Here is a 13335-nt window from a genome sequence, read left to right on the forward strand (position 1 = left end):
GCCAAACCATCTTGGATCTGCTTCAGTATAAACATCTGAAGGTTAGATCTGCTATGTATCTGCCCTCCGTTGAATATGGAGACGCCAAACTTCGATTTGTTCTTTGACAATACAGAGATACCAAATCATCTTAGATTTGCTTTATCGTAAGCACGTGAAAGCCAAATCAGCTATGTCTTCGATTTGTTCCTTGTAAGCACAAGGATGCCAAACCATCTTGGATCTGCTTCAGTATAAACATCTGAAGGTTAGATCTGCTATGCATCTGCTCTCCGTCGAAATGGAGATGCCAGACTTCGATTTGTTCTCTGACAATACAGAGATGCCAAATCATCTTAGATTTGCTTCAGCGTAAACACGTGAAAGCCAAATCAGCTATGTCTTCGATTTGTTCCTTGTAAGCACAAGGATGCCAAACCATCTTGGATCTGCTTCAGTATAAACATCTGAAGGTTAGATCTGCTATGTATATGCTCTCCGTCAAAATGGAGATGCCAGACTTCGATTTGTTCTCTGACAATACAGATATGCCAAATCATCTTAGATTTGCTTCAGCATAAACCGTGAAAACCAAATCAGCTATGTCTTCGATTTGTTCCTTGTAAGCACAAGGATGTCAAACCATCTTGGATTTGCTTCAGTATAAACATCTGAAGGTTAGATCTGTTATGCTGCGGCCTATTACCTTACTGCTTAGGGGATTAAGGCGCGTTGTCTTTGATAACCTGTAGAATGATTATTCCTGATAATTAGGATGCTATGATCAAATGTTCCTAATGTTATGATGCAAAATGTTGTGACCATGACCCCTATCTTAGACGTCACCAATCATTCCTTCATTTGTCTTTTCTTTTAAGTATTATTCTTGCTCAGCCTGTAGGCCTGTACCCTTCCTCCAATGCTACAATCCATTGAGGATGTCTGTAAGATAATCTTTCCTTGGAATTGAATCGTTGGTTTTTTGTTCATTTTCCTTTTGGACTGGAAGAAAGAAATTCCTCGAGTTCCTTCGTCCCTTACTTACGTGAATTTCTCGAACAATTGTCCTGTTTTAGTTTCTTGTATTATCTAGAAATTCCAGAGTAATGTGCAAAACTTCGTTTGTGAACATATTTAGTTCATCTATCATTATTTCAATGCAACTTACTTAAAGAATAATGGAAGATGAATAAACTTTTAAGAATAATTGGATTTGAATGAATTATCGAAAAGATACAAAGGAAATTAATTTGAAAGCCTATCTTTAAGAAATAATAGAATCTAAAGATAGCAAACAGGATAAAAGTTAGATGCCCAAGATATCTGCTTGAGTGTCTATACACTAGCTCCATGAAGTCTTTCTTGAGTTCAACATGTGTTTAAAGGATCCAATAGTACTTTGTTGATGCCCCAATATTCAACGTGCTTCTTTCTTTATTGAATCAAATATAGCAAGATCACTGTGTACTCTTCAAAATTTGAGCTGCCCTTTCGGGTTTTCAACTCAAAACCCATTTGGTCACAAGGTACCCTTTGTGGGTTTTCACCTTGGCCTCTCCATTTTTTTTTAAATCTCAAGGCAACCTTTGCGGGTTTTCACCTTGGATTCTCTTCTCCTTTAGACAAAGTATTTTTTAACTAAGTCTGAATTCACTGGATTGGGTAAACTCTTCCCATCCATTTCCGTTAAGATCAATGCACCGCCAGAGAAAGCTTTCTTCACGATGTACGGCCATTCCCAATTCGGCATCCATTTCCCCCTAAAGTCTTTTTGAATAGGAAGGATCTTTTTCAACACAAGGTCTCCCTCGTGGAATTCTCTTGGTTGAACTTTCTTATCATAAGCTCGCATCATTCACTTTTGATACATCTGACCATGTCGAATGGCTCTTAGCCTCTTTTCCTCAATCAAGTTCAACTGATCATATCGCGATTGAACCCATTCAGCTTCATCTAACCTTATCTCCGTCAAAATTCGAAGAGAAGGTATTTCTACTTCAATAGGTAGCACTGCTTCCATCCCATAAACTAACGAGAATGGGGTTGCCCCAGTAGAGGTTTTAACAGATGTTCGATAGGCCAAGAGTGCAAACGGTAATTTCTCGTGCCAATCTCTATAAGTCTCAGTCATCTTCCCCACTATTTTCTTAATGTTCTTGTTGGCGGCCTCCACTGCCCCATTCATTTTTGGACGATAGGGAGAAGAATTGTGGTGCTTGATCTTGAACTGGTCGCAAACCTCTGCTATCATTTTATTGTTTAAGTTCAATGCATTGTTGGATATGATCTTCTCAGGCGTTTCATACCGAAAAATGATCTCCTTCTTCAATAATCGACTCACAGCTGATTTAGTAACATTCGCATAAGAAGCGGCCTCTACCCATTTTGTAAAGTAGTCAATTATCACGAAGATAAACCGGTGTCTATTCGAAGCTTTCGATGATATTGGTCCAATGACATCCATGCCCCACATGGAGAAGGGCCATGGAGAAGTCATAACATGCAAAGGTGAAGGTGGTATATGAATTTTGTCCCCATAAATCTGACACTTATGGCATTTCTTGGCATAAATGATACAATCCCCTTCTATCGTGGCCCAATAATAGCCAAACCTCATGATTTGCCTTGCCATCGTGAACCCATTTGCATGTGTCCCACATACACCTTCATGAACTTCTTCTAAAATTAGCTTAACTTCCACAGCATTGACACATCTCAAAAGTACTTGGTCTTTCCTTCTCTTGTACAGGATATCCCCGTCCAAGATATAGTCACAAGCTAACCTTTTCAAAGTTCGTTTGTCATTTTCATTGGCCTGTTCAGGGTATTTACGATCTCTCACATATCGTAATATATCCTGATACCAAGGGTTATCGTCTTTTTCTTCCTTCTCAATGTTACAACAATGAGCTCGAACCTCATAGACACTCATTTGAATTGGTCTCATCTCTTCCTCTTTATTCACCTTAATCATTGAGGCCAAGGTTGCTAAAGTATCTGGCCATCTGATTTTTGTCTCGTGGGAGATAATTGGAGGTGATGTCATCGAACTCCTTAAGTAACCCCAAAACTATCTTTTGATAATTGATCAATTTAGGGTCCCTTGTCTCCCATTCACCTCTAAGCTGATAAATTACCAACGCAGAATCTCCATATACTTCTAGGGTTTTTATACCTCACTCTATAGCTGCTTGAAGTCCCATGATGCATGCTTCATACTCAGCCATATTATTCGTGCAATCAAAGTCCAACTTGCACGTAAACGGGTAATGATAGCCATTCGGGGATACCAAGACTGCCCCAATTCCATTTCCGACTGCATTAGAAGCCCCATCAAAATTTAGCTTCCAAGGAGAATCTTCAGTTGTTTCTATACACATTAACTCCTCATTTGGAAAATCAAAGTTCAATGGCTCATAATCCTCTAGAGCCCACTGGCCAAGAAGTCTGCTACTGCACTTCCTTTTATAGCCTTCTGACTTATATAGACTATATCAAACTCTGAAAGCAAAATTTGCCATCTCGCCATTCTCCCATTTAGAGCCGTTGACTCCATCATGTATTTCAATGGATCAAGCTTTAAGATGAGCCCAATGGTATGGTATAGCATGTACTGTCTTAATCTCCGAGTTGTCCAAATCAGCGCACAACACAACTTTTCAATTGGTGGATATCTCATTTCACAGTCAGTGAATTTCTTACTGAGATAATAAATTGCCTTATTCTTTTTCCCTGACTCGTTACGCTGACCAAGCACACATCCCATAGGATTACTGAACACTGACAAGTACAATATCAACGGTTTATAAGGGCTAGGTGGAGATAATACTGGGGCATTCAACAAATACTGCTTGACTTTTTCAAAAGCATTCTGGCACTCCTCATCCCAAGTACCTTGATTGTGCTTTCTGAGGAGGCAAAAGATAGGATCACATTTCTCAGTTAGTTGTGAAATGAACCGAGCGATGTAATTCAACCTTCCTAGGAATCCTCGAACTTATTTTTGAGTTTATGGTGGAGGAAATTCTCGTATTGCTCTGACTTTGTCTGAATCAACTTCTATTCCTTTTTCACTGACTACGAAACCTAATAGCTTTCCCGATCTAGCTCCGAAGGTGCACTTTGCCGAATTGAGCCTCAACTGAAACTTCCTCAGCTTCAAGAATAGTCTTCTCAAAACTTCAATATGCTCTTTATCTGTTCGGGAGTTAGCAATCATGTCATCAACGTATACTTCAATGTCCCTATACATCATGTCGTGAAACAAGTTCACCATGGCCCGCTGGTGGGTTGCCTCTGCGTTTTTCAGTCCAAATGACATTACTTTGTAGCAAAAGGTGCCCCACAAGGTTATGAAGGTGGTTTTATCCATGTCCTCTGGATGCATCTTTATCTGATTGTACCCCGAGAAACCATCCATAAAGGAAAACAATGAATGTCCCGCCGTGTTGTCTACCAAAGTGTTAATGTGCGGCAAAGGAAAGTTGTCTTTTGGGCTAGCTTTATTCAGATCTCTGTAATCAACAGACATTCGTACCTTCTCATCCTTCTTAGGGATCGGCACAATATTAGCTACCCATTCGAAGTACTTGACTTCTTATAAGAATCCTGCATCGAACTGCTTCTTAACCTCATCTTTTATTTTTAGAACAATGTCTGGCCGCATTCTCCGCAACTTCTGTTGGACTGGTTTGCAATCCTGTCTTATCGGAAGACGATGTAGTACAATGTTGGTATTCAATCCGGGCATATCCTGATATGACCATGCGAAGATATCCTTGAACTCTCGAAGCAATTCAACCAGACTATGCCTTGTGTCATCGGTAATCAGTGTTCAAATTTTCAATTCCTTCCCTTCCTCTAAGGCTACATTTTCTATTGTCTCTTTCTCATGTGGCATAATTTGTTTTTCCTCTTGTTTTACCATTCTTAACAGATCAGGAGACACATCACAATCTTGAACATCCTCAAAATCCTGAGATTCCTCTAAACACATGTCTTGCTCACAAGAAAAATCAGGAGTTGCAGTATCAGTGCTCATATCATTGATATCTAGGGACTTGTAGGGGTATGAAAGAATATACAAAGAATGAATGAATCTAAGAATGATTGTTTATGTGCTATGAATGAAAGAATGAGAATTGCAAAAGTTTAACGAAATATTGATTGATAAAAAGAAATCATATTCGTCCAAATTGATAATAAAGTTATGTTTTTATTAAAATAGATAATCATAAGCCTTTTTTACAAACGTAATCTTACTATTCCTAGGCCCTAGAGTAACAGAAATGTTTCGAGAATTACTCTGAAAAATTCTTAAAGACTACAGGAAGGTCCTCCGCAGTCCAATTGTTCAGAGAGCTCCCTGGTTCGTAAGGGCGAATGCCCTCGAGGCTTCCTTGCTCCAATCCCTCATTGTGTACAGCATTAATCTGATGACTTTCTTTTATCAGTAACCCTCCTGTCTTAAAGGATTTGGATATAGGTGGGAATGACATCGGTTCCCACTCCACTTATCTTCCGTTCAAGCGCGTCTTTCTTCTCGCTTGGCGTTTCTCAATCTCTTGCCTCTTGTGCTTATAGTCTGGCTTGAAGCCCGAACCAAGGCGATCTTTTTTCTCAATCCGTTTTGGGATTTGAACCCCTCCTTGCAACTGTCTTCCTAGTCCTTTTTCTGGCAATGCCCCTTTCCCCATCATCCTTTCCCCATCATCATTTACAGGGCCATCCTTATGGCTCTAGACATTTTGGGTACGAGCACCTCACTTCCTTCCAAAATGAAGGTTGCATTGATGATTTCTAAAGAGCAGAAAGAACACTCAATAGCCTCTTCATTTACCTCAACATAAGGGGCCTTGCTAGTGACTGCTGCTATAATGTCTTCTTCCGCATTGATGGTTATTAACCGTCCATCTGTCACTAACTTTAATTTTTGGTGCAATGAGGAGGGCACCGCTCCTGCCGAGTGTATCCATGGTCTCCCTAATAAACAATTATAGGAGGGCTTGATATCCATTACCAAGAAATCAACTTCATATGTATTTGGCCCAATTTCCAAAGGGATGTCAATTCGTCCCATCACTTTCCTTTCAGTTCCATCGAAGGGTCTTACCATATTGTGACACGTTTTCATATGTGAATTGTCAATGGGTAATCTGTTTAATGTGGATAATGGAAGGACGTTCAAAGTAGACCCGTTATCAATTAGTACATTTGGAAGCGTGTATCCCTTACACCGAGTAGTGATGTGCAAGGCCTTGGTTGACCCTATGCCCCCAGGTGGAATTTCATCATCATTGAAGTAGATGAAATTGTCAGCACTGATGTTATTTACCAACCGGTCCAATTTGTTAATGGAAATGTCGTGTGTGACATATGTTTCGTTGAGCACTTTCATTAATGCATCCCTATGCACTTCAGAACTCAGAAGTAGGGCTAATACTCATATACGTGCTGGCTGCTTATGCAACTGTTCGACCACACTATACTCACTATGCTTAAGGAACTTTAGAAACTCCTTAGCCTCCTCTTCCTTTACCAGCTCATTGATGGATGCTTCGGTCTCTTTCTCCTTCTCAACGTCAACATCTTTTATTTTCGTGGGCTCCATTTTGATGCTCCCTCATCATAATACTTCCCACTTCGTGTATGGGAACCTTCATTTTGCACGCCCCTAGACGCACTGGCTATACTTTCTCCTTCAGGTACTGTTACACTGCAGTCATAGCTCTATGGCACCCTCTTGTCATCCTTGTAAGGGAAAGGAGTGGGTTTATGTATGACGACCTTGGGCCTGGTTTGCGCCCCCACTTCATTATTCCCCGGCAAGGAAATAATAATTCTTGGTCGGCTGATTCCTCGTTGTTCATTTTCCAGCACACATATTTGTCTTTTGCAAGAACTACCCTAAAAAATCTGTAGTTCTTTGTTAACCATAAGGCCTTGCACCATGGCCTTGAACTTCTCACAATTTTGGATCATATGACCCATCTCTCCATGGAATTCACAATAGTTCCACATTCCTTCTCTACCTTTTCCAGAGGTCAACATACCTCTCTTCACCATTTCCTCCCATATTACTTTCATGGGTATCTTCACCTTAGCAACATCTTCCTTGATTCTTTCTTCCCTGGTTTCATTAATGGCATTCACTCCTTGATTGCCATGATCTGGTAACAGATTTTTAGCATTAGGGGTACTGTCGAATTTCACAACCCCCATCGTGATAAGCCTCTCCACGGCCTTCTTGAATCCGGTGCAGTTTTCAATCGAATGCCCTGGTATTCCTGCATGATATTCGCATTTAGCATTTGTATCATACCATTTGGGGTACTGTGGCTGTAGCGGTTTCAAGTGAAATGGAGCAATGGCATGTGCATCGTATAAGCTTTGATAAAGCTCACGATACGTCACAGGGATAGGCGTGAATTGCATCCTTTCCGAATTCTGTCTTGTGCCCGATTTCTGTCTTTGAGTACTTTGCTGTTCGACCGCAGCTGCTTTGGGTTGACCAACAGTGATTGCCCTCGAGTTGGTACTATTCATGTTATTTACCTCGTTGTCCTTTCTCCTTGGGGCCGATCTTTTAGCCGTTTCCCCTTCAATTTTACCGCCCCTTATGGCGTTCTCAATTATCTCTCTTGCCATAACTAGATTCGCGAAACTTTTCTTGGTGCTTCCAATCATGTGAGTGATGAACGGCGCCTTCAAAGTGTTGGTAAATAACATGGTGGTCTCATTTTCTAATAGTGGTGGTTGTTCTTGCATTGCCACCTCCCTCCATCGTTGTGCGTATTGCATAAAACTTTCATTAGGCTTTTTCTTCATGTTTTGAAACGTGATCCTGTCTGGCATCATATCAGTCACATGGTTGTACTGTTGCATGAAGGCTTGTGCAAGATCTCTCCATGAACTGATTCTTGCACGGCTCAACTAATTGTACCACCTAGCCGCTGCTCCTATTAAGCTATCCTGAAAACAATGGATCAATAGTTGATCATTGTTCACATACCCAGTCATTCTCCTACAAAACATTGTTATGTGTGCCTCTGGGCAAGTAGTCCCGTTGTACTTTTCAAACTCCGGCATCTTGAATTTGTGAGGAAGTACCAAGTCTGGAACCAAACTTAAGTCTTTGGCATCAATCCCATAATGATTGCCAGTGCCTTCCAAAATCCTAAACTTCTCCTCCAATCACTTGCAAGATCCTCTAACTGTTTTGAGGATTCGGTTGCCATTCTTTCCTTCTCCATCAGATCCAGATCAGGAGTGATAGGGTTGATCGGGCTATCGCCTAAATTATTTCCCGGCCCAGATGGGAAATTCACGGGGATTCTAGCATCAACCGGCCCATGTTGAGGTCTCACAGTGACAGATGGTCTTCTAGGAGGTGCCTCGGTTTGCAGTGGCACATGAGGCGGAGTAAAACCCGGAGGAAGACCCTCATTCTCCTCTTCATTGATTGCCATGGGAGCTTTTCCTTTATCAGTGGCCCTTAACAGCTGAGCTATTTCAGCCATCATATTCCTCTGAGCCTCTAGCATTTGCTCCCTCATGTCAATCTGTATTTTGGCCAACTGTTCTTGCAATTGGTCTTGCATATCCTTTTGCAATTGTTTGAACCTTTGATCCATACTCTTAGTTTTAGTGCGAGTACTGTAAGAATGTGTGATTTCCATATTTTCTATTCTACCTCTCTGGAAGTAAACTTTAACTAATTAGGGTCTTTCTATAACTTTGAATGCATATGATGTGGTGTAATGCAAATGCATGAATGCAAAAAGGCATCGATTCTGATTCAATTTCATTTAGAAAACTTTATTTAGAAAAAGAATATCTTTACATATAAGAGGATTACAAATACGCTTTCGCCATAGTGCCCAAAGTTTTAACTCTATCTAATAAAAGGGCTAACTCTCGTCCTATATCCGACGATGATCCATACATCAGACTTAATACATCAGCTCATATTACCAAGTCTTGCACATATTCAGCAACCTCTCGAATCTGGGCTAAGGCTTCACCAATGACGTGATCCCTTTCTCTGACCTGTCCTCTAGACTGATGAAGCTCTCCCTTTGGATAATCTTCCTGCACCTCGAGCTGCTCAATCTGAAGTTCACCATCATGAAATGCCACTTCCAAATCTTCAACCTTACTTTTTAGCTCTTTTAACTCGATCGTAGGATCATGGTTTCGATGCCAACGAAGGGATCTTCCAAACTCAGTTACCTTGGTCTTCAACCTTTTATTCTCTTCCTCTAATGCCAAATTCTGCGACCGCATCTCTTAGAACTTCCTCTCCCAATACTCAGCTCTAGCTTTTTCCTCTTGGACCTCTTTCTGCAACTGATTTGAAGACCCTCCTACTCTCACTCTCCTCAAGGATACTTGTGCCTTTTTGTAATGCTCCTTTAGATCATCTTGATCTTCCTCAATCTTCATATTTTCTTTTCTCTCTTTCTCGACCTCCATCCTTTGAACATCGACGTCTAAGATCAAGTACATCTTTTCTTCTTCAAGCTTTGCAATCCTCTTTTCGAGCTCCAAGTTCTTTCTCTCGAACTCTTGCTTCATAATTTCTAACTCCGAGGGCATCACGTGTAAATATTCCTCTATCGGTCGAGTTCCTTCCACGCTTGGCTTAGGGATGTTATCATTAATCATTCTGCCTCTCCATTCAACATACTCTGAAGTCGTAGCAGGGCTAATAGCTACTCCTTTTAATCGACAAGTCTTATTCCAAGCACTAGAGATCTCACTGACTTTCCTCTTGTAGTCAGCTCCTCTATACAAGAACTCACTTTGAGCCAGCCCATGAGTTACTGGTACGAACTGCCTCAATCCAAGCTGCCTCAACACAAGCAAAGGGGCATAACCAATGGCACCCCAAATTCCTAACAGAGGAACCCAATCAAAACTGCCGCATCAGTAAAGAATCTCACCAGGAATCATCCACGGAGCTCTCCACTCAACATCTTTTGACTGAAGGTTCTGAAGTAGCGCTATCCAATTCTCTTCAGGCACATCCACTTTCCTAGATGAGGCTACTTTATCTTTCAATGGTGAGTAATCCTTGAAGAAGACCCGACAAACCACTTTATCTATCAATCGAAAGTGACTGTAAAACCAAGCTAAAAGTAACTGAGCACACCCAACAAACCTGCCTGTACTGGCGCTCCTACATGCATTCAAGGACCGAAATGTCTCTGCCAAGATTACAGGAACAGAAGTGGCCTGTTTGCTAAGTCGATGGAAGAGATTCGTGGTCGCCTCGTCTACATATCTCAAGGCCCTGGGGAAAACCATCAATTCGTATAAGCTTAAGGCAAAAATGTCTACCCTCTTCGCCTCGTCTGGATGCGTCTGGATCAGTTCTTTCAGAGCCCCCCACAGAATGCATTTACTCTCGCCCTTTTCCTTGATTCTAGCCATGATCCAATGTTCACTCATCCCCGTAATGGTCATTACCTTCTTACCAAAGGCTGGGACACAAGCAGCTCGAGATAAATCCTATCACACTGAAATCTAGGACACCGATGTAAGGCGGTGTACTCCTCCACAGTAGGCACTAAATCCACCTCCCCAAAGGTAAAACAATTGTATAGAGGGTTCCAAAACTGAGCGAGAGCTCGAAACAAGTGCTCATCAATCATAATATCAAGTAAGTGGGGTAAATCTCCGTAATTACCGTAGAATGACTGTTTAGTCTCATTGCCCCACTGATCCCAAATCTCCTTAAGCTCCTACAGATTATTCTGTGTGACACTGATGTGAGTGTAGTCTGACAGCTCCGACATATACCCCACAGCTATACTATCCCCCTTTTCTAGTTGAGTTTGCTCAGACCATCTATGGACGTTAGCGTTGCCCTCCACTCTATCAAGAAGTCCGTTCTCCATAATAAAACTTCCTAACTTAGAAACTGACCGTGAACCGATACCTTTGTAAATGTAAAATGACATGTAAACAAAAGAAAAGAAATAGTCAGTATCACATGATATCAATAAATCTCAATGATAGTTTATAAGGGTAATATCTAAAATTTAACTCTAAGTTGAACTCTAACTAAGTTGGGCTCTTACGGTTTTTCTATATGAGGTTGTTTCTAAAGTTTGAGGTACCCGAACCAGCAGATTCCTCGATTCTCACCCATTATAGGCTCATTTGAATCGAGTTCAGTTCAAGGGAATACATTTCCCTATGGCTACAAGGAGATGAAAATCTCACGAAACCACAGGTACGGATGTATCCCGAAAGTGATCCACTATCCTGCACGGAGGCGAAAACCTCACGAAGGCGTAATTTCTCACTCCCACTTAAGGGTGTGACCACAACGGTCATGCAAATGCGTATCAGAATATAGCAACACATGCAATAATACAAACACATGTAATGCAAAGAGGATTAAATTTTAAAATTTTTAATTTCCGACATTAAGACAAGAGATAATCAATTACACGGCTTGACTCTCTTATTAGTCCCCAGTGGAGTCGCCAAGCTGTCGAGGCCATCTTTAAATCGGGTTTTGGAAAATGGGAATCGACTTTAAAAAACGAAAACGGGAGTCGCCACCAATCTTTTTAAGTGTGATTGGATCACATTTAAAACATTTTGTTTTAAAATCATTAGTTTTGGTTTACGAAATAAAAGAACGGGTCCGGGATTCGGTTACGTACGAGGAAGGATTAGTACCCTCATAACGCCCAAAAATTGGTACCTAATTGATTATCAAAATGTCTTTAATGTCGAAAATTTAAAAATTTTGAGATGCAATCCTCTTTTAATATTTTTGATTTTTGGAAATTAGGGTTTACTTGTATCAAATAAATCAAAATATTATATCCAATAAGTTGGAACACAATATTTTTAAGATATTTGACACTAAGTTAGCCTTTTTTTTGAAATCTCTATCTTGAAATGACAAAACGTCACATCCAGTAAGTTAGGACACAACGCTTTGAAATTCCAAAACAGTTGCTCGTATTTTGAAAATTTTTTAAAAACTTAGAAGGGTACTTGACTATTCGAACTCAACGTGAAAAGTCGCAACCCAGTAAGTTAGGGCACTACTTTTCTCGAAGCTTTCAAACACCAAGCATTGCCTTTTTATTTTTAAAAACTTCGGAATCTTGTTTTTTAATTAATGCATGAGGAATCACATTATCATTATGGAATAGAATATTGCAATAATAAATGAATAAAACATGCATTTAAACGATACAATGGCAATAATACAAAGATCATATACTAGATACATACATGCTTAAAATTACATAACATCATATATACAAAGATATACATTGCATATATTGAAGATGAATAAGCAAAACATACAAGCATACATAATAATAATCAAGAAATGATGCATGATACACAATTTAATATAAAAAAAATAGTAATATAATATCAATGTACATGTTCATAAAATATAACATCAAATAATAATTATAAAATAACATTTAATACATAAATGATATATACAATATAAAAATATATAAAAGAATCAGTATATATAAAAATATAAAATAAAGTGAGTAATTGTTAACGAAATATACTTATAATACAAATATGATATTTAATAATAATTTTAAAATAGTATTTAATATACAATATATAATATGTAATAACAAAAATTTCACAAAAGAATAATAATTATATATAAAATAAAATATATTGGTTTTAAAAAATATATATATAAAATAAAAAGTATGTAAAAGAATTTATAAAATAATTATATAATATATAAAAATATCAATTTAAAATGAAATAACACATAATAAATAAATAAATAAATAATATGTGAAATATGTATATAATATGAGTTGCAATTATAATTTAATAATAATAATTTACAAATTTTAAAATTATGAATAATATAATGAATAATATAAAACATAAATAATATAACAGATAATATACGATATACATAACATATAATAAAAAAATAAGTAATATATAATAAAAATATAATAAATGTTATATAATAAAATAAAATATAAATATATATAGGAAAATAATATATGATAAATAAAAATTTTATATAAATATATAAATAGTACTTTTAATAATAATATATGTATAGTTTTTTTTATAATAAATAAATTGTATATATAAAAAAAATAACAAAATTTAAAATAATAAAGAAAGGGTTAAAATTGAATAAAATTATAAGGCTAATTTGCAAAATAGTAAAAATTCTGGGCCTGATTTGCAAGAATTAAAAACGTCAAAGGACTCACTGGGCAATTTGCCCTAATCCTAAACGACGTCGTTTTCTGGATTTTGTTTTAAAAATCACTTATGGGACCAAATTGAAACAAAATTAGAATATTAGGCCTAAATTAAGAAATAAAA

Source organism: Gossypium hirsutum, chromosome A05, assembly GCF_007990345.1.
Source record: "Gossypium hirsutum isolate 1008001.06 chromosome A05, Gossypium_hirsutum_v2.1, whole genome shotgun sequence".
Taxonomy (NCBI): domain Eukaryota; kingdom Viridiplantae; phylum Streptophyta; class Magnoliopsida; order Malvales; family Malvaceae; genus Gossypium; species Gossypium hirsutum.